Source organism: Natator depressus, chromosome 7, assembly GCF_965152275.1.
Source record: "Natator depressus isolate rNatDep1 chromosome 7, rNatDep2.hap1, whole genome shotgun sequence".
Classification (NCBI taxonomy): domain Eukaryota; kingdom Metazoa; phylum Chordata; order Testudines; family Cheloniidae; genus Natator; species Natator depressus.
Genome location: NC_134240.1, coordinates 78,585,111 through 78,606,256, shown reverse-complemented (window position 1 = coordinate 78,606,256; position 21,146 = coordinate 78,585,111). Strand labels below are relative to the sequence as shown.

Here is a 21,146-nt window from a genome sequence, read left to right as displayed (position 1 = left end):
GCTTATGCACCACTTGCAGTAACTACAATGAAAGCAAATGGAAACAGCACACATAGTAATTTAATTTCCAAGAGTTATTCAAAAATATATAAAAATATTACTGCCAGAAGTATACGCTGCACAAACTAATGGCATGTCAAGTGGGAAGTCACCTGCTCCACTGCTGGGTGATGAGAAATGCAATCTCTTGCACAAAAAGTTTGCTTGAAGTCCCAACCCCACATAATGGATGATTTATTATAGGCAGCAACCCCTATGATTAGCTTACATAACATTTTTCATTATAAAAAATAAATCTTGCAAGCTTCTGTGCAGTGCTCCAACACCTACATGGTTTGCAGCAGGTCTTTGAAATGTGTTTGCTTGTTTATTTTTGCCTAATTAGATCCATGGCTACCGAGGAGAGTCTTTCCTCAGAAGCAGCCTCCTCAGTGGCATCTCTTGTCAGCTTTGCTAGCATTAGCAGCAATGTAAACCAGACAGATGAAGGAATAATTTGCTTTTCTCCCCAACTCCATCTTTGTTCACCTCAACAATGGCACATGTGGAGGACCATGGGGACTGTAAAGGAAAGACTGCCTCAGGAGCCACCTTCTGTCACTGCATTGTAGCAGGAGGCAGACACTGAACAAGGGAATAGAGCATTTCTGAAACTTCCCTTGACTACCTTTATGAGATGATTTCTTCCTTTCTGATTAGGGGCTCAGGATCAGAAAGACTGACACCTTCTGGCTCAAGTTCAGTACCTAACCCATCCTCCAACGCCACCATGGTGTTTCAGTCTAGTGTTTCCTGAACTGCGCTGGTTGTGGGTTTCATTTATTTACATGTGACTGTTTTGTGATTTTTTTTAAAGTTCTTACTGGGGCTGGATCTTCCCCTCTTAGTTCCTTGCCCATGGAAGAGAGCTGAACACTGGACATGCAGAGCTCAGCACTGGCCCTCCACACCTGTCTCTCCACCCCTGCCTTCTCAGGCCCTTCTTTGCCTGTTTGAAACATAGGCAGAGGAGCAGGCGAGAGGAGATGTGGATACTGGAGTGCAAGGAGTCAGTCTTTCAGACACCTTCTGCAAGCAACAGCTTTAAAAAGAAAAGCTACTCAAGCTCAGCAACAGTCCTCTTTATCTATTCATTGGCACAGGCTCACTTAACTCCCATTCCAACTTCCAGCCTGCAGTGGCCCTGATTCTGATACATTTAATACTTTCCTCTGTAGTTCAAGTACCACTTTCAAGTGAACGAGCCTTCAAATGTCTGCTAAAAGACAAGTTGGCCTTTATCAGAGAAGTTGTCATACTTCTAAGGTTACCCGATGTCACAGTCTGTGATTCAGGTAATAAAATGTATTCTGCTTAATTTAAAACTAATTCGGTCATCCATCAACAATATTCAGCTCATGTAGTCTTCTTGATAGTTACTGGAAGAGTACTTGAATAATTGAAGCTATTAACTGCATGGAAATTTAAAAAGCACAGCAAGCACGCTGTTCCAAATCATACATACTATTAATGACTGGTTAAAATGATCCTGGCAAGAGGACATATTGATTCAGTAAATTATAATGAGCTACAAAGGCTTTCACAGCTAGGGTTGCCAGTTCAAATCCAGATGAGCTTGATAATATCTTAAATTTGTGAAGTGTTGACTGTTCGGTGGATAAAAGTATAGGAAACAAGTGAGTTTCAGAGCTGGTCAGAAGTGATTATCTCCCACTGAAATTTTCTAATATTTTCATTTAAAACTGAAAAATGAAGATTACTTACTTGTGACAGATGTCCTTCAAGAGGGACTCTGCATATTCCCACTCAGGGGGTACTCTGACTGGTGCAGTCTGAACAGTAGAATTGTAGCTAGCAGTAAACACAGTAGCGCTCACGCACCTCTCTTGCCCTCCCCTTAGTGAACATCAAACATTCCAGGACGAGGGTATAAAAGGAGTATGGTGATCCAGCCACCTCAGTTCCTTCCTCTGCCACCAAACCCTTTAGTAAGCAGGACTTCGAGGAAAGTGAATTTGAAGAGTCCATCTTGAAGAACTCTGGTTACAGGTAAGTAACCTTCATTTCTTCTTTGGGCATTCTCTGCATATTCCCACTTATAGGACAGATTAAAAGGAGTAGTCTGATTCAGGAGGATGGGACCATGCAGTGCTAATTGAATTAGGATTGCAGAAATGCCTTGCCAAATTTTGCATCAGATCTAGATTCTAAATCTAAGAAGTAACGTTTAATAAATGTGTGGACAACATTCCATCTTGCTGTTCTACATCTCTGTATTAAAGGAATATGTATAGAAAAAGTCATAGATACCCTGTCTGATCTAGTAGAATTTGTTATAATTCCCTGAGGAAGGAACAAATTACTTATATGCCTTGCAGAAGTGATAGCTTTCAAAAATACTGTCTTAATAGACAGATGGAACAAAGCACCATCTCCCAAAGGTTCGAAGGGAAGCTTCATCAACTGTGATAGCACTAAATTCAAATCCCAGGATGGCACAAGGTGTCTTACTAGAGTATATAAATTGTTACTGTCTTTAAGAACTTTTAACTGTATCATTAGTAAAAAGTGATTTACCATCCACAGGTATAGAGTATGCTGATAAGGCTAAAAGGTGAACTTTCGCTGAAGATAGTGAAAGCTGCTTTCTTAAGATACAATAAATATTCTAATATAATTGGAGCTGTATATGGATCCATATCATACATAGAAATCCACAACAAAAATATTTTCCATTTATAAGTATAAGTTTTCTGTGGACTCATTCTTGAACTTATCAAAACAGTTTGCACATCTAATGAACAAGATTCTTTAACAATCCCAGGGTCATACTCCCCATGCCATTAGCTGAAGAGACTGAAGATCTGAGTGATAAACCAGCCCTTGTTGTTGTGACAAGTCCAGTACTAATAGCAGAAGCTCAATTAACCCCTGCCAGCTGAATTAAGTCTAGTTAGCACTGTTGTCTGGCCCAGGCTGACACTATCGAAACTACCCTGGCTTTGCCTTGTTTTATTTTGTTTATCACTCTCTTAATGAGGGGAAATAGGAAAAAACATACATTAAGCCCCGACATCAGTGCATTAGAAATACATCTGATGTTGAGTCCCTTTGTCCCTCTGCTCTCAAACAAAGTTTGACACTTCCTGTTGTTGCTGGATACAAAAAGATATATAATCAGATTCACCCATAAACTGAAGAGGTGTGCTACTGCCCTGTCTTTCAAAGACCAGCTGTGCATCTGAAAAGTCAACTTGCTCAGAAAAGCTGCAAGGGTGTTGTTTCCCCCTCCAATACATGGGTTGCTATTGAGTGAACATCTATACACCACTCCCAAAAATGCTTTGTCTCTATGCATAATTGTAGGGAAATGAGCCCCACGTTTTCTTTCCGATAATGTAATCATATCCTATTGTCTGTGTCCACCTCAACTGCCCTTTGTTTGACCTGAGACAGAAATGCCTTTAGAGCTAACCTGATTGTGCTCAACTCTAAGATATTCATATGTAGATTATTTTCTTCTGGTGACCACTGAGCTCTGACTAACAGATTTATCTTTAAATTGGCTCCCCATCCCAATGTAAGTTCATGAGAAGTAAGTATTACTGATGGCAAATGAAGACTGAAAGGTGTACCCGTCATGACATTTGGAGTGCTTGTCCACCAGCCATGTTAACACCTACTATGGAATTACCAGTTTGCGATGCATGCGGTCTACACCTAGTTTGTAATTTTTTGCTAACCAGTACTGAACTGAACTGAATTTTTTGCTAACCCAGATGAAGACAAGCATATGGTGTCACTGACATGGTCGATGCCAATAGACCCTGTCAAGGTTCCTTCCCCACTCTGAACTCTAGGGTACAGATGTGGGGATCTGCATAAAAGACCCCCTAAGCTTATTCTTACCAGCTTAGGTTAAAAACTTCCTCAAGGTACAAACTTTGCCTTGTCTCTGAACTCTATGCTGCCACCACCAAACGTGTTAAACAAAGAACAGGGAAAGAGCCCACTTGGAGACGTCTTCCCCCCAAAATATCCCTCCAAGCCATACACCTCCTTTCCTGGGGAAGGCTTGATAAAAATCCTCACCAATTTGCATAGGTGAACACAGACCCAAACCCTTGAATCTTAAGAACAATGAGAAAGCAATTAGGATCTTAAAAGAAGAATTTTAATTAAAGAAAAAGTAAAAGAATCACCTCTGTAAACTCAGGATGGTAAATACCTTACATGGTAATCAGATTCAAAACATTGAGAATCCCTCTAGGCAAAACCTTAAGTTACAAAAAGACACAAAAACAGGAATATACATTCCATTCAGCACAACCTATTTTACCAGCCATTTAACAAAAGGAAATCTAACGCATTTCTAGCTTGATTACTTACTAACTTAAGAAAAGTTCTGAAGAGCATTCCTGACCTGGTCCCAGCAAAAGCATCACACAGACAGACAGACCCTTTATTCCGCCCCCCAGCTTTGAAAGTAACTTGTCTCCTCATTGGTCATTTTGGTCAGGTGCCAGCGAGGTTATCTTAGCTTCTTAACCCTTTACAGGTGAAGAAGGGGTTTTGCCTCTGGCCAGGAGGGATTTTATAGTTCTGTATACCGAAAGGTGGTTACCCTTCCCTTTATATTTATGACAGACCCATTGACAAAATGGAAGGTGGAAGGGAAGTTTGGCTGTTGCGGGAACTGGAGAAGGAAATAACACTGACCCTTTTATTTTTATAAACCTTTCCTCTGGGAGAAAGGGATTCTCCAAGTTGAATTTAGGACCATTTTTTCTCAGGTCACATGTAATCCCAGACTGACAAAAAGCAAACATTTGTTTTATATGTAAGAGGATTTTCTCCCTTGACGATACTTTCATTAGCCAGTCACCTAGGAAAGGAAACACATACCTCCCCTGCCTCTTTAGATATGCTACCACTGCCAACAGGCATTTTGTAAACACCCTCAGAATTGTGGTAACACAAAAGGGAGGGCCTTGTACTGAAAAATGGTCCCCTCCACCCATGAAATGCAGATATTTTTGTGACATAGCCTTATTGAAATATGCGTCTTTTAAATCCAGAGGGGCAAACTAATCCTGAAGAGAGAGAAGAGCTTCTAGAAGTTAGAGATAACATGCAGAAATGAAATTTTTTTCTAAGGGTGTTTAATTTTCTAAGATCCAAAGTAGGATGGAGGGCCCCATCCTTTTTTGGAATTAGAAAATAACATGAATAAAAACCCCTTGTTTTCTGATCACATGGCACTACCTCCTTTGCTCTTGACTGCAATAGAGATTGAACCTCTTTTCTGAGCAAATTGAGATTGTGACAGACTGACAACTTCCTGAATAAACCTCAGGGAATTAAGATAAATTTTACTGAATAAATTAAACCTTATTGAATTATGTTAATATATTTGGGGAACATTGTATTAAAAATGCAAATATGTATGTATTTGTGGTGACACAGTATGTACCTTCTCTAGTAGGGAGGGGGAATGCTAATGAACTTCCTCTATTATCAGCCTTTGAAGCCTCCTGGAGTGATATGCATATACTAGTTCAAACTGGATTTTCCAGAGACCCGATAAAGCAAAGACTTCTGGATCAAAGCCTGGGTTTTAAACCGACTCAGTGCCTTCTTCCTGATCCAACAAAAGGGCAGGACTCCTGGTCCACAGAGGGCCCCAATCCTTATGGAAGGCCTCATAAAACTGTTTAAGCTTATTCTGAGCTGAAGCTGTGATGAACTTGTAACCAGAAAAAAAAACCCTAGGTGGGGTGTTGCTTGGTAAGCTTATTAGCATGTGTGCATTTATTGTTTTCTCTGTAATGCTTTTTACCTTTAGGATGAAGGAGGCTTGCTTAGAAAGAAATGTGAGGTAACCTTTATTTGTATCATTCTCTGATGAGAAAGCAAGCAGGCCTGGTTAGGCAGTCTCTTTGCTGAGAAATACACAGTGCAGCCTGGGAGCCCCCCAGTCAGAAAAGATACAGAGACAAGGGACTCCACCCAGAAATGCAACAGCTGAGGACCTGGAAGTCAAGAGTGGGTGTCCTTCCTGAACTACTTAGGTGAAATACAGGTGCAGTTGCCTTGAACAGTGACAGAGATTAACTGGATCCCGGACCGAAATGAAACTGGTGAATTGTTGGGAGGAAGGTTCTTGAACTGTATTGAATAACTTCATGCATTAACCTCCAGAATCCGTTTGTTATTAATTCCCACTGATGATAAAAGTGGGACAAATAGCCCCCAAACAGAGGGATAAAGATGTCTAACTGGACTTCTTTGGAAGTTGTGTTCTTATGTCAAATCTGAGACCTTGCAGGAATCACAGAAGATGAAGAATTGGAAGTTTTCCCCTATTATTACAAATTGACTTTTTTCTTTGGTGTTGATGCTGGGAAGTATGATGCTAAGGCTGGTGGTTAATTATTCCTTCTTTGATAGTAGTAAAGAATTGCTGAAGAAGTTGGGTATTGTCTTTGGTATCTGACTAGTGGAGCCAATGATGATCTCTTTGCTGTAATAAAGACACCCAAAGATCTATCTGTAGATTTTACATTCTTAATTTTTCCAGCACCTCTTCAGTCTGCACACTAAACAGACCATCTCCTTCAAAGAAAATATCTTCAATCCTCATCATTGTCTCCTGAGGGAAACCCACCAACCTCAGCCACGCATGTTTTCTTAATGTGATATCTGAAGCTCTTACCCTAGCAAAAGCAGCTGAAGAAGCTGCTCTTAGCTGAAGTTTAGCAACATTCTGCCCCTCCATCAGAAGGGCTTTCACTAACTTTTTAATGCTTTTCTGGCACAGCTTTTAAGAATGGAGCACTTTCCCCCATAAGTGGTATTGTTATCTAGTCATGACAGCTTCATAATTTGATATATCCATGAAGAAAACACTTTTCTCCCAATTACCCTCAGTCTTTTCCTTTCTTATCTGAAGGAGTAGAGTGAACTTGGGCATCTTTTGATCTTTGTTGTGTCACCTTTATCACTAACAAATTAGGAGATGGGAGGATATGAAACACAACCAGGCTTTCCTGAGGAAACTGATACAATTTGTCAGCTTTTTTTTTCTTTTTATATAAAGGCTGAAAGAATGAGGGAGTTTTCCAAACCCTTTTCTCTGGCTGAAACAATCCCTCCAACGAGGGAAGTGAGACCTGTTTTCTGGTAGATTGCCCAAAAATATTAAAATCAGGATGAGACAATTCTTCAACCAAAATTGAGGAAATATCAATATCTTTACCATGTGATCGACCAGCCCATGGAAGGTCACCAAATCCTCTGATGGCAACAATGCTAAGGTGTCACCAACATTTTCATTTGGAGATGGTATCCCTCCAGAATCTGTATCCAACTCTTGTAACTCCATTAATGCTTTCTTCTCTGATAACAAATCTGTTACTACTGTAGGATACTTGTCAGGACTTAGATGCATTGCCAGATCCAAATCCTTTGGATCTGATAACTGAACATCCTCTCAATACCAAACTGGCAAAGGTCTATTCTTATACAGAGAGACCTCTTGATAATGTGACCATTCAACCTAAGGGGGTTCTTGCCAGTCAGGCCAGAAACCATACTCGGATCCAGTTGGAAATATTTTTGTCTATATGGATCGAGGGTATGTGAATGAGGATGTTAAAGTACTCTCTCTCTCTCTGGATCCAATTCATGATCTGTACTCCTTTTCTGATCAGAGTATATTCTTGGTTCAGAAAAAAACAGAGACAACAATCTCCTTCATTGAGTAAAGGACAGCGGAGAAAAAGTCTCCTCTGGGGACCCAGAAAGAGACGTAGGTGAAGGAAGTAGAGGAGAGATCCTAAGTTCTTTCACTCCTCCACTCTTCCCTGGGAAAACACGTAATTGAATTGGTTGTAACAATATGTCCAACTCCTTCCTAATTGCTATACCTGTCTCGATCACCAACAGATTTGATCAATGAACTTGTGCCTTGACTATCTGTTGCAGTGTGGTTTTGATACTGGCTACTGCCTCTATCATTTCCTCATCATATATGTTTGTTAGCTCTTGCTTTTGGAACCAGCTCATCCTGATCCAACACTATCAGTTCCAAAAAAAAAAAAAAGTCTCCTAATTCTACTATGAGAATGTGTATCCAGAATGGATTCCTTGAAGAGTTCTGGTTAGATGAGTCTTTTGGGTAGATTGGCTCTTTGTAAAGAGGCTGACACCATCGAGGATTGCATGTGCATGCTTGTCATAACAGCTGAGTCCTTTCTAACAGGACTGGCTCTGGAAACAGAGGCTGACACCCCAGTAGTGTTGCTCTTCTCATCCTTGTCACTACTGGATCCTTTAGTACTGGATATTCAGGAAGAGGGTTTGTCCTTCTTCCCAGCAGACTCACTGAGAGATGCTGGTCTCTGAGACCTGCTCAAACCCTGTCCTCTCTCAGTTCTGGATTGTTTTGCTGACAGTGCTTCTTGTACTAAAATCTCCTGAGGTCTACTCTGTCTCGCTCTTTGCTCAAGTTGTAGAAGTTAACCCAACTGAGCATTTCAAGGGTGAGTGTTCCTCTCCCAAGTATGCCAGGTGCGTAGCATGTGTGTCAGATGCACATGATACACATCTCTTGAAACCAGGTTTTTTATTCTTTGGTATATTCTTTTGTTTTGCCATCTCAAGTTCAACTATCTACACTATTTAAAGGAGTACTATTATAATAGATAAATAGATAGCAAAGTACAGATACAGGAAGACCCTGGAGCATCTCCTAAACGGTTCAGCTTGTCATGGTTGGAAGGAACTGGAACAGCTGGAGCGCCATGTCCCTTTTATATCCTCACCCTGGAACTTTTTTACATTCACCAGAGGGAGGAGTGAGGGAGCTGCGTGAGCATGAGGCAGATGAAATCTACCATTCAGGCTGCACTAATCAGAGCACCCCATGAGAGGGAATATGCAGAGGACACTCTAAGAAGAATATTTGGTAAAATCACATTTGCCAAAACAACATTTTATTTTTTTGCAAAAATACCCATAGAAGAACATCAAAGGAAGATTTTCAACCAGCTCTACCAGTTACCACTGACTAGGTGTATCACCACAAAACCATCACCATAACTGGCAGACTAAGCAGAAAGCCAAGTTTTGAATAGCATGAAGCTGTAACTACCATCCTTACCCCAGTGGTGATCCTTGCAGAAGAGAGCTGAGACACATTCAAGAGGTAGTATATACACAGAGGATTTCAATCTCCAGGGCTGTCAACCTTCACAAGCTATGGAAATAAATGAGCTAGCATACATTTCTCTCTCGATAGATAGATAGAGAGATAGAGAGATAGATATAAACAATTTAAAATTAAAATTTTCAAGGGTCTATGGAGACTTTTTGCTACCTACAGATCTCCCAAGTTCTCAGGTGTAGACTTATTTTACCTACTGTACTAAGAAAAAAATTGCAAGGCTATGTTTGCCAAGATGATGGAATTGTTTGCTGCTGCCTATATCGAATTTTAACCATTCTGTTTATCCTGTTGTATGTAAAGCACTCAAACTGACGTTTCTATTACAAGAAGAATGAAATAAAAATAGACAGACAGCGGCTGAGTTTGAGCGTACTATAGTTCAGCACTCCAGTTTCCTTAAGAAATCAGATATAAAACTCAGGTGGCCAGTTTCCTGAGACAAAATGAGCCAGATGTCAAGTTGTTCTTTACAGTAATGTGATGAGCATTTGTCCTCAAAAGGACAGGAAAAAATTCCTCATGGGCAGAACCACAGACTTGAAGCTCATCAGGAGGTAACAGTGGGGCAGACAATTATAAAGCTTGCAATAGTTGCGCACTCTCTAAGCAGGTTAAAATCTAATTTGCGACAGATATTTTAAGCAGGGATAGGCTGAACTGGGCTTAATGAAATGGAGAATGAAATGATCCTTATATACATTAGAGATGTTGTGAGGCTTAATTAATGCACGTAACGTGCTTTGCAAACTTCAGATGACATATCTCATAGAAGAATAAAGTATTACCACTACTCAGATGTGGTACTGCTAAGCATATGTTTGGCTGTAAATCAAATTAACATAATTTCTATCTACTCACAGTTTAAAGGAAAATATACTTTATTTTAAAGACTCCAGGAAAAGTATATGGAAAAGTATTGTTTTAAAATAAGTAATTAGGTTGAACTTCAGATATTTCAGAAGTTCTGTTTAGAAATTTAGGCTTTGTTTTTAAAGAACATCTAAAGTTAGGTATTTAGATGCATGTCTAGGAATCTAAAGAAGTGACCTGATTTTCGCAGGTAACGTACATTCACAATTCGATTGAACCACTGTGAACAACGATTGTAGGACTGGAATCTTTACGCCTAAAGCAATAAGTGTATTTGTCTCCAGCATCTCTATATTCCTCCCTTCCACCTTCATCACCAACAGAATCCCCATCTCCTGCTCTAAGCCTGACCATAAAAAAATCACTTACCTCTCTGGTTCCCAGAGATACCTAGATATATTCCTCTTTCTGAATAGGGATGATATTCATTCAGTTTTTCTATGGGCTTTGGACTGAGCTTGTAGTCAACACTTAAAAGGGGACAGAGAGGGGATGTGGAGGCGCTCTACAATCTTGGGCATTGTGATGGCATTCGACTCACCACTGTGGCGTCTCCTGCTGGCTGTCCTGGAAATTAACTTAGTTCACCAGTGTGTCCTCGTCTGGTGCTGCCTTGCCACTGTCACGTCTGCTCCTGGAAGCGTGTCATCCCAAAGAACACAGCAGCCGCTTCAGTACACAGTCCTCTGGCTGTGTCACATTCTGTTCTCCCCCATTCTGGGGGAACCATAGTCCATTGTCCCGCCACTTCCTTCGTGGCAAGTGGGGGTGCAGGGGGACACGGGCCCACCCACTACTCCAGGTCCCGAACCAGGGACCCTGTAGATGGCAGCCATGTGCTGCATCCCTCCAACCTCGCAGTCTAGTTCCCTGGGCCACTTCCCCGCACCCCAGAACCTTCTGTGCCCTTGTCTCAGGACCTCAGCATGTCAGCAGTCAGCCAGGAGCTCGCTCTCACTCCCCTGATCCTGCCTACTACTGCTCCGTCCAATGTGCTAGCTGCCTTCCACCTGCAAGGCAGCCAGTCCTCCTCCCTCCTCAAGCTTCAGGGAGTGACTGACCTGCTCTGCCCTGCAGCTCTTCTTATATGGGCCTGCCTGGCCTTGACTGGCTGCTCCTCGCAGCCCCTTTCCAATAGGCTGTCTCCTGCACAGCCTCCCTAAGGTCCTCTCCAATTGGCTGCCTGTTGCACAGCCTCCCTAGGGTTGCTTTAACCCCTTTCAGGCCAGTGTGGGACAGGCGCACCCTCTCAGGCATACAATCCTATTAAAAACATCAACTAATCTTACAGTGAAGTGTTTTAAACTCTGTAACCACGGAGTATTATATAATCAAGAGTCAGTGACAAATAGCTTAAATTTTTTGTTAAACACATGTCATGGCCTCTTATTGTTGCAAGCAAGCTATGATCACATAGCTCAAATGTAAACACCAAGGTCACTGATTAATAGTTTAATGGAGAATGCCAAATAGCAAGCATATTTCACACATTTAACTTAAACAAATAGAGGCCCTTTTCTTATTCAGCCTTCATGCTTCTTTCTATTATGATATCTTAATTTAAGAAACAAAACCAAAAAACATTGAACCAATAACACTGAACAGCACACTAAATTGCTATCCATCTATGCAATAACGTATACTAAAACTATGTTCAGAGAACATTATTCAGATTGCAAAGTGAAGCACTTGAATCCTAGATTTTCAGTTGCCCATGCAACACTAGTTTGGCCGCCTTGTGCATTCCACACATGCATTGAACGAGGCAGAGATATTGTGTGTGTGCATGCACGCATGTGTGAAATATATGAAATCATGTAATTAAAGTTGATAATTCACACACAAGCAGGCTGAATTAAAGTTGCATGGGCAACTGCAAATCTGACATTTCCTAACTTTTGAATGCTTGACTTTGGAACCTTAATGTTTTAATGTTTTTTGGTATATAATTCCCCAGATTGTTTTGTTGTTGTTTTTTAAATGGGCAAACAGATTATATTAAGTGCAGCTGTAACAACCTCTACACCATGCATCATCATGCAGGGTTTGGGCCCTGAATCTTCAGCATTGTAGCATGGACTTCTGCCATTTGAGATTCAGGACTACATCAGCTTGGAGCAGAAGAAGGGGTCTTCTCAAAGTGGGACATGGGCTGCTGGGACCACGAGTTTATAAATGGAGTCTCTCTCTCTTACTCTCTCTCCAGCTCTAGGAGTTAGGATCCAACCTAGGGTAGGAGCTTCCTCAGGTTGCATCCCTGGGTGGGAGATGGGATTCCGGCGCTTGGGGCCCTGGGTTATTATGAGGGAGCCTGGCTGGGCTCTCTCTCTCTGCTCCCTTCCCACTACCCTGGGAGTTGGGAGAGCCTTGAATCATGTTGTACCCCAGGGGTAATTGTATTCCAGGGCCACATGATGAGTCCAGTGGATGTGGGGTAGGCGGGAGAGGGAAATCAGTTGAAAATTTATTTAGACTTTCAAAAGCCTTTGAAAGAGTCCCCCACAAGAGGCTACTAAAGAAGCAAAGTAGTGATGGGTAAGAGAAAAAGTATTGCCATGGATCAAAAGCTTACTAAGAGACGGAAAACAGAGCAGGAATACATGGTCAGTTTTTAAGCATGGCAAAAGGTTAACACTGGGATGCCCCAAGGTTCTGTACTAGACACAGTGTTTTTAATATATTTATTAACAATCCGGAAAAGAGGGTGAGTAGTGAGGTAGCATCTTCAAATTTTGTTAAAGATATTTAGGTTAGACAAGTCCAGACAAGACTGATGAATTTAACCAAACTAGGTAAATGGACAACACACTGGCAACTGAGAAATGCAAAGTAATACCCATTGTAGGGAAAAACTTGAACGACTCATACATTTTATAGGCTTCTAAATTAACACTATCATCTCACGAAAGGGACATGAGTCTCATTGGGGACTGCTCAATAACGACCTCTGCTCAAGGTGCAGCTGCAGTTAAGATGGCAAAAAAGATGTTATTGTATACAAGGAATAGAATTAAGAATAACACTAAATATTATAATTCCACTATATAAATCAAAGGTTCACGATTTTCTGGAATATTGTGTGCACTAATGGTCACGCATAACAAAAAGGATATTACACAATTAGTGTGTTCAGGGTAGGGTAATGAAAACGATTAGGGGCATGGAAAAACCCTCATATTGAAAAGAAAAAGATTAAGATTGTTTACCAGTAGCCTGATAAGAAGGGACATAATAAAAGTATATAAAATAATGAATGTAACAGAGAAGAAAGATCAGGAGCTTCTGTTCTCCCTGATTCATTACTCAACAACAAGGGGACATTCAATGAAATTGAAAGGTAGCAAAATCAAAACAGATAAAAGGAAATACTTTTCCATATAAGGAATAATTAGACTATGGAATGCATTGACATAGGATGTTGCTGAGACCAAGAATTTAGCAAGGTTCATAGATGGACTGGACCTTTAAATGGACAGTAGGAATAGCCAGGGTTATAACAACAAATTACTAGATACGCTAACAAAAATTTTAGAAGGGATATAAAACTTCATACTTTTGTGCTTAAGCCAATCTCTAATAATTAGAGAGGATAATGAGTCTTTCCCTGAATGCAGATTATCCTACATCTGCTTACTGTAAGGTCCATTGCACCTTCCTCTGAAGCATCTGTTACTGGCCAGTGTGAGAGACAGGATACTGGACCACGGATCTGATCAAGGATAACACTGCCTATGTTAAAGGTTCCTATAAAATGGCCAGCCATTATACTATTATTTTTCAAAATACTCTGGGAAATTCAACTTCCACCTGAATTGCAGGAGACTGGTAGGAAGGACCTCAATTAGATGTCTTAATGAAGTGTTCAAAAAAAGAGACCAACTCTTAGTGTGGAAATGGAACCCAGGGTTTTCTGTTCCAGAAGCACAACATGTTCAGACTTTTTCAAAGGAGAATGAGATGTGTCAGGAATGGAAGTCTCCACTTCTACTGAGAGGTTCTATTTCCGGCTCGAGTGCCAACTCAGTCTGTGACCATGGCAAATTAATTAGCCGAACCCTGTAACTTTGTATCCAACTTCCCAATACTTGTGGGCATTTAGACCCAAAGTTCTGAATCCAGACAAAACTTGATTCAGTCCACTTGGAGGAGCTACAGCAGCCATCTTAGAATCACTGCTGTGATCTGATTATGATTCATTGAATAAAATATTTTGTGCACTAACAACTTTCTATAAAAGTTCTACCACTGTACTGTAAAATTGTAGGTTTCAGAGTAACAGCCGTGTTAGTCTGTATTCGTAAAAAGAAAAAAGAAAAGGAGGACTTGTGGCACCTTAGAGACTAACCAGTTTATTTGAGCATGAGCTTTCGTGAGCTACAGCTCACTTCATCGGATGCATAGCATATCGTGGAAACTGCAGAAGACATTATATATTCATGGTCTCTGTGTGTATATAATGTCTTCTGCAGTTTCCACGATATGCTATGCACCCGATGAAGTGAGCTGTAGCTCACGAAAGCTCATGCTCAAATAAACTGGTTAGTCTCTAAGGTGCCACAAGTCCTCCTTTTCTTTTTTCTATTTGTAAAATTGTACTAATTCTTATGATGTACCAGCAAGTATAGCTATTCAATAAAGGCAGGATTTTGGAACAGAATTCAGAAGAATTATACAGAAATAAAAATAAATTAGCAGCATACAAAGTCTGTTTCATGCTGTGGCAGTTACAAACCCACATCTAATTGTATTATTTTTTCAGCAGTTGCAGTACTGTCTTGAATATAAACCTACATGTACAGCAGTATTCAAGGAATTTAATCCAAAGTTCTATCAAGTTGAAGAGATAACAGACTGAAATATCAGCTGGGAGTGTGTTCAATATATTTAATGTACCTCACCTTAATATCTTCATAAGCAGGTAACAGTTTTTCATTCCTTCTGTCGTTTCTCAGGCAAGGGTCCCAGTGAAGTCAAAGGGAGTATTACCTTTTAAAGGACTGCCCCTCAATACTTCCTTCAGTTATCTGACAGCTGTTTAAACATCTCCATCTCGTGCTGTGTGTTTGTAGGTCTATCCCAATGGAAGAAATGGATTATTAGCTACTTTATCATTTTGACTCAATTTTTTTTCTTTATAAGCAAAAGTTATTTTGTACCTTCTATCTACATTGACTAAGTAATTTGGCAGTATCCTACTGATGTTTCTCAATAATAAAACATAATATATTATTACACTATACTTAGAATTGGGGGAAGGCAGCTGTTGCTCTTTAACTAGTAGCCTTACACCTTGGTTTCACAACACAGATAACACACGAGAATACTACTGGATCTCTGCAGACCTACACTCACACTGCAGTCTTTGTGGCTATTTTAAAGTCTTATGTAGCACCTGAAAAATTCACCAATTTTGTTTTCTCTAATATCTCAAGTTCCAAAAAAGTCTTCACAGAATCCTGTACAATAATTATATTTATTGGTGCTATAATCTAAATAGCTATACTTTAAAAACAAAGAAACAAAAAGAAAAAAAAAACCCTGTGCCCTCTACAAATCTTTACATGACTAGAAACAAACAGTTAAATAACCCAGCCAGTTCCACACTGCCATAAAATCCTTTGTCACACTACCTGCCATAAATATCCCCCTCAACCTTTCCCTTTTGTTTTGCTCTGTAATGAAAATATTCTGTTGGATATATCTTATTGATTTTATTTATTTGTATTAAATGCATAGTAAAATGCATATAGTGCCAGGGTACATTAAATTATGTCAGAGTTCTATACGTTTGCTCATAGCACTATATTTTGGTGAAGTAAAAGAATCCTTTCATGAACAGAACTGGAATGATTGATCTACTTGGTGTTATAAAATGTTGATTATATAGCGGTGTAGATTTAGTCAAGTATTGGTAAGGCTTGAATTTTAAGGATATTAACTGTATTATGTAGCAACCAGCATATGTAGGACTTTTGCATGAGTAGTGTTGCATTATCGTACACTGGAAATGGAATGCTCAAATAGGAAATGGGTTTTTATAAATTATTTTGACCTATGCTTCTATTTTGTCAAGTTTTAATAGGTAAAAATTGGGTTGGGTAGCGGTGTAAATTGGGTGCAGTGATAATGGATGAAGAAGGGATAATATGAAAATGAGGCATTTGCTGCATATCTTAACTGTTAATTTCCAGACTTTTTAGCCTTTTGCCTTGTTTAAAGGTGTTAAATTTTTGTAAAGAAACAATATTAGTAGTTAAGGTGCACTTTCAGCTGACACCCAAAGTCTTCATCTTCTTAAATAAGCATTTTGTGGGAAATTTCCGGGTTGAGCTACAAAAGTTTTAATCAGATTGGCATATAGGGCCTGCAGGACAGGAACTCTTCTCTGGCAGATTTTAAGGGACTCCATAAGAGGGGCGTGTGTGTGTTTACATCTGAGTGGCATATATGGGGAGAGTGGAATAAAATGTATTTTCTGATTTCCCTCCTGCTCCCCAAACTTTTCAGAAAAAAAGAATTCTAGGAAGAGATGGCATGTAACATTTCAGAGGGATTGGTTTCTGGTTGTGAAAGTTAGGGGAGAGGTGCTTAAAATCAGGTTATAATGGAAAGTTAGTTTCAAATTATCTATGGAGAGGATTCTGCCGCTCCATAAATAAGTACAGCTTATTTTCTAAACTTTTTAAAATACATTTACATTTTTAAGAAATATTAAAGAAGGAGAAAATTTGGTGTGGTTAGTGAAGGCTCATGAATGGTTTTATTGACTTCTCGCAGACCATGACCTGTAATAAGCAAACCAGCTTTTACTACACTTAATGGATGTGATAGGGGAAAAAACCAGGCTGTAAATAGCATTAGTAATGTAAATGCATGGACATTTATAAATATGGGAAGTTTAGTCTTAACATGAGGCAATCAAAAGATGAAGCATATGGAAATATTCTTAATGACTTATGAATAAGAAAATGTGCATGTTCCTCATTAGAAAAACTGAGGACAAGTGTATTTAGCAATTGGGTAGATGCTCCTACGTCTTCAGCAGAGATATTTTTGTATCAGTAGCAAGCATAATGCCAGTGATCTTAATGCCAATAATATCAATGTGTGACAGCAATGAGATGTTAAGTAAAGAGGGAAACTTAATAACTCTGCCTGTTATAGTGTCATTATGTATCTTCAGCATCACCCAGAAGTTAATTGAAGAAGCGACAAAAACTCTTTGAGATAAAAAGTAATGACTTCCCAGAATCAGGATTGGAGACTGTGGGGTAATTTCTGGGAGTGGTGATATTACACAGGAGCTCACCAATAAAATGCAACTTCACCAAATTTAGATAACCTTGATGATTATACTCACATATACTTTGGCTCAAGTATAAATATATACTATATGTACATATTATATATTTATATTGATCCAAGATGTTCATTTATGGCTTGGATAATAGAGTGGGGAGTGTACTTATAAAATTTGCAGATAACACCAAACAAGGAGAGATTGCAAGCATTTTGGGGAACAGGATTAGAATTCAAAATATCCTTGATAAATTAGAGAACTGGTCTGAAATCAGAAAGCTGAAATTCAATAAAGACAAGTGCAAAGCACTATACTTAAGACGGGAAAGTCAAATGTACAAATACAAAATATGGAAAAATTGGCTAGCAGCAGTACTGCAGAAAAGGATGTGAGGTTTACTGTATATCACAAACTGAATGAGTCAACAGCATGATGCTGTTGTGATACTGTTGTGGAAAAGGCAAATATTATTTTGGGGTGTATTAACAGGAGTGTCATATGTAAAAGATGGGAGGTAAGTGTTCTGCGCCACTTGGCTTTGGTGAGCTGCAGTATTCTGTCCAGTTTTGGGCACAACGCTTTAAGAAAGATGTAGACAAACTGGAGAGTCCAGAGGACAGAACACAAGGTTCATAAAACACAACTTATAAGGCAAAGTTGAAAGAATTGGGCCTGTTTAGTCTTGAGGAGAGAAGGTGGGGAAAGGAGTAACAGTCTTCAAATATCTAAACGGTTGTTATAAAGAGGACAGTGATCAATTGTTCTCCATGTCCATTGAGGGTCGGGTAAGAAGCAACCAGCTTAATTTGCAACACGGGAGATGTAGGCTCGATATTATAAAAAAAAATCTTTCTAACTACAGAGATTAAGCTCTGAAATAAGTAACTAGGGCAGGTGCGGAATCCTGCTCACTGGAGGTTTTTAAGAACAAGTTAGCCAAAAACTTGCCAGGGCTGGTCTACATATACTTTATCCTGTTGCAGCATGAGAAGATGGACTAGATTACCTCTTGAGGTACTTTCCAGTCTTATATTTCTATGATTCTATGAAAACCCCTAGGATTGAAGGGCCAAAATGACTAGATATAAACCAAGGAGTTAATATTTGTGTATACAGTATCAGAGAGCCATCCTAGAGAAATGCCAACCAATCTGTGGTGCCCAAATACTTAGGTGAAAGGAACTACCCCATCTCTTTTCCAGTACAGTGTAAGGACTTTTTTTAAAAAATGTTCTTCATGCTTGTGGACCCCAGTGATTCTTACATACAAGTCTTGTTTGGCCTTTAAGGTAGACGATTCTAAATAACAAAAAGCCCCCAAATTTACATTTTGTTAATTTCAGAACTATTTGCATTATATCTTTGCAGCAAATACTGAATAATTTATGCTGCGATGGCAAAACATAAAAATACATTTGAATTTAGTTCATATAATATGCGCACACAGTTTCTTCATAAGTTGAACTGAACCAATTCAATCTAATTTATTATACATATATTGTCAGTAGGTATTTTTCACAGTACTGAGCAATCTATCTTATGAAGGACAATTTTGGTGTGTTGACGTAGAATCAGATTTTGATTTATAGATTTCAGGATTAAAGTAATTCAGAGCAATAACCAAAAGTATAACCTGATGTTTAACTGAGACAAGTTATATTGGATTCATAACTAAAAACACACACACACCAATTTCTAAGTTTAAAAATATGGCCCTGGGCAATTTAAGTTTGGTGATCAGCAGCAGGTGGACATCTTTTTGGGTCTTGCCCTGCTGGTGGTCCCATCCACCTTATATTAAAATGTTCTGGACAATGGGTTTGTCAGTGGAGTTTTGTTGTGCAAATTAGGATGATTCAGATGTTGTTCTAAAGGTATCTTAAATATTATAGCAGCTTTATTAATTAATGCTGAATAGTACTTTACTGCTTCCAAGCATTGTGTTTTGGATTGCATCCTATGGTGGTGATTGGTCTCTAACCTCAGAACATTATTAAAGGATATGAAGACACCATAAAATTTTATACTTTTCATTTTTTTAATGATTTTGCAAGAAGAATTAAAAATATATTAACAATATATTTTCTATGTTAGAGAAGACATACTTAAGTTCCATGCATTTGAGAGCATGTGCACTAGTTGAATGTGCCAGAGCTAGATTTTAACTTTGTGAAGAAAAACAAAGAATCCAGCTCACCGAGTTTGTGCATGGGAGCGGGATGTCTGGTCATACTACAACTTATTTCATCAAGTTCAAGTTCAAAAACCATAAATCAAGACTTTCTGATATGTGCATGTGATGGGAAGTACAAACCCTGCTCTAGAAAGAAAGTGGTTAAAGAGCTACTTTTGCCCCAGGCAGCCCCACCTCACCACACTTGCAAAGCATGCATGGGCTGGAGGAGGAGCTTAAAAGAGGAGCAGAGCAGCTCAGTAGTTGCTCACCAGTAGAGGTGAACGGACATACAGTCTTAGCTCCTCAGAAGGAGCTAAGCTATGGGAGATCCAGCTGCCTGGGGCCCCTGAGAATCTACTTAGTCCTGACCAGCTGAAGAAAAAGGACTCTGGACACTTGTAAAATCTAGGATTTATCCTTAGATTTGTTTTATGTGGCTTTGATTTGTCATTTTGTGTAAGGAGACTGGTAAGAAGCAATCCAGGTGAGTCGTGCTGGAGCACTTTTTGAGGGTGCAGAAACTTGCCGCCTACTACAGGGTTTTGGATTGGAGCGTGGTAGAAAGGCTCCCCTACCAACCTCTGGATGGGGCTGAAGGTGAAAATCCTACCCTGGATATAAAAGAATGTGGACTCAGAACACCATATAACCTGCAAAGTTATGATGCTGGGATCTTGGCCTGGTGAGGCCTGGAACCCCTTGCCTGACTCTGGGGCTATCCTATGTTGGACTCTTTGTATATCCTGAGAGTGGCAGACATAACTCATGGCCTGGCCGGAGGGCTGAATCACTAAAGGGGTAGACCACTGCAGGGCTGGAGCAGCTGTCGACAAGGGATTCCAAAAAGAGAGCCTGCTATGCCTCTGCCTGACCAACTATGCAGTGCCTGCAGTGAGTGACCACCTTCACAGTGCACCAGAACTTGTAGGACATGATAAAGAGCTTCCTAGATTCTAAGGAAACCAGACATTGTCAGTGATATATCACATGACATTGATCTCCTTAAAAGTTGCTTTTCTTCACATGGAACTTCTAACATATTCTCTCTCCTCTGTCTGTGCTGCTGATTTACTCTATTTAATCATATCTCAGTTTTTGCCATTGCTTGACTCTCTTTAAATCCAGGTTTGTGCAGCTTTTTTTTTTTTATCCAGGTACAACACAGGAAGTTATTTCCACTTCTTCAAATTGCTTTTTTTTAAAAAAAAAAAATCCAGTGACTCTAGCCCATTTGGTATTATCTCTCTTTTCACTTAACTAAGCTTAAATAAGTTATCCATTTTAAATTCAGAAGTTCCCAGTGCAGACTGACTTCATTTGGGCTTGTTTTTTTAAAAAACCTTTTTTAAGTATGGGAAATATAAGAATTGCATTTCTGCCTTCTGGTACATCCCAAGTCATTTAAGCAACCTATTTAAAATAGGTCATATTTTATTCCTTTGGTACTGAGTTTGTCTGTTGAAAGTGCCTAATTATTTCCTCTCACATAATGATAAAAATGGTTTAATATTCTATCCCGTCATTTAAGAAGAGACTCCAGTCCGAAGTATGGGTCCTTATACTATTAAGAC

The 21,146-nt window shown here is 39.5% G+C and overlaps 1 pseudogene; it reads right to left on the bottom strand.

The window, feature by feature from the left end:
* The window catches only part of LOC141991336 (large ribosomal subunit protein eL20 pseudogene), a 70,867-nt pseudogene extending 63,417 nt beyond the window's left edge, over positions 1-7,450 (bottom strand).
* Between the last annotated feature and the right edge of the window lie 13,696 nt (positions 7,451-21,146).